Source organism: Pseudophryne corroboree, chromosome 1, assembly GCF_028390025.1.
Source record: "Pseudophryne corroboree isolate aPseCor3 chromosome 1, aPseCor3.hap2, whole genome shotgun sequence".
NCBI lineage: Eukaryota > Metazoa > Chordata > Amphibia > Anura > Myobatrachidae > Pseudophryne > Pseudophryne corroboree.
This window is the reverse complement of record NC_086444.1, coordinates 461,465,186-461,467,148: the sequence shown is the minus strand read 5'-3', so window position 1 is coordinate 461,467,148 and position 1,963 is coordinate 461,465,186. Positions and strand designations below refer to the sequence as shown.

The following is a 1,963-nucleotide window of genomic DNA, read 5'->3' as shown; positions in this document are numbered from 1 at the left end:
CTCTTGCTCTCCCACGTAGCTCCCCTTTCCTCACAGTGCTCTGAGGAAACTCTCTTTCCCACCCAACAGGCTCCTCCTCGCAGTTCAGGGCTCAGCCAATCGCGGGACTCTGGGCATCCAGCTCTCACAATGCTGTGGCTGCAATCCCCTGGGTCCTTGTGCTATCCGTGTTATGTCCCTGATGCCATCAGGTGAATGGGGGTTGTTAACCACTGCAGTGCCAGTGCCTCTATTTAAGAATCCCTTCAGTGATAAGTCACAGTGCACAGAGGTCCCAAACCGGGTATCACATCTGTTCATCATGAGTGCTGAGATTTCTGCAATGGTTAAGGAGGAGAAAAAAGAAAGACTCTGTGTTGGGGCACACTTGAAAATTGATGAATTTATTAAAACTTAACTTTTAATATTAATGTCACATAAAAAGAAGAAGATAGTTTGATACAGAAAAATGTTCAGGTACACACAAAATACAAATAACAGTCTACACAGAAAAAATTTGTTGAAAAGTATAAAGTATAACAATTAGCAGAAATCGTTAACAAAAATCAGGATAAACCTGATAGAAAATTAAGAGCACCTGTGGTGAAAATTTTTTTTGTAAAGAGAAAAACAATTATATGCCTAATTAAGTCAAGATAAATAATCAAAGGTGAGATCACTGTGGTAATGATTATAGGTTGTTAGTGATCTATTAACCTATGTGATCTAAAAGGAAGGCATGAGAATAGGTATAATAATAATATAAACCATAATTGGAATACCAAATGGTTAATGGTGGTCCCCTTGGTAGAAGCTATGTTTGCTACACAAAAGATCCTAATGTAAGAAGACGTTTGTACAAATTTTGAAAATAAACGACATTGAACAAAAAACAAAAATTGCCAATAAAGGGTATGTGGTAATCAGTGATTGTCAGGAGGATAATCGCAGAGTGGATACGAGCTTTCAGAGTTAGGAAGTTGCTCTAACACTTCTGCTGTTTGAAATCATAGGTTGAATTTTTACTGCACCTGATATTCCCAAGAGGTCACCCAACTTGGTACTGATCAGGCTTGTCAGCGCTTAGCTTCCAAGATCGGATGAGATTGGGCGTTTGCCGCTGAAATATGGCAGTAATGGCAACACTCGGATACAAATGAGAGAGTGTAATGGAGAATGAGCAACAAGGGTACTTCTGCTGTCCAGTTAGTAGCGCAGGTTCTCTGTTACTGTAGGCATTGCAGAGAGTGGTCTCGCATCTGGATGAGAGGGTACAGAAATATATAGAAAGGATAAGTCGAAAAATAGGGAGGGGACCCCACCTTCTGCTGTCCGCTGTCTTATATAATTTATAGCGGACAGTGGATGAGAGAGGAAGGTTAGTCTCACCTATTGAAAAGATAAGGGGTTGAAGAAAAAATGGTGGGATCACCAACAATCAGTGTGTGGCAGGCTAATATGCTGAGTCAAAAAGACCAATATCTTGAATAGAGCCTGATGTGTGCTGCAATGGATAGCAACCACAATTTACAAAGAAATAAACTTGTGACTGGATGGTACAAAGTCCAGCTAACCAAAAGAAAGGGCTGAAAGCATATGCATTAGGTAGGGGAAAGAGAAGGGAAGTCATTAATCAATTTTAGAAAAAATTCAGTCACAATTGTGGATCAGGTAAGCAAACACAGAGAAGAAAAAGTAATAATATACAAGTCAAATGACTATTTAGTAATATAAAAAAAGTCCCAAATAGGCACATACAATACCAGGGGATACCATATTAGTGATCTGAACTAGGAAAAGTTCAGCATCACTGAGCACAGACGGACCGTTTCACCAGGGTGGCTTGTTCACTGTGTCAGGGCATTAGGGAAAGCTGCCGTATTTAAGGTAAAGGAAGGGGAGAAGACAAAGAAGGCTTGGCATCATGCTGAGTATGGATTGGTTGGAGGCCGGAAGTCCAAAAAAGTGACGACGTCCCCGTTTA

At 40.4% G+C, this 1,963-nt stretch overlaps 1 pseudogene; it reads right to left on the bottom strand.

The window, feature by feature from the left end:
- Positions 1 to 998: 998 nt before the first annotated feature.
- Positions 999 to 1,118, bottom strand: LOC134953822 (5S ribosomal RNA; annotated as a pseudogene).
- Positions 1,119 to 1,963: the final 845 nt, after the last annotated feature.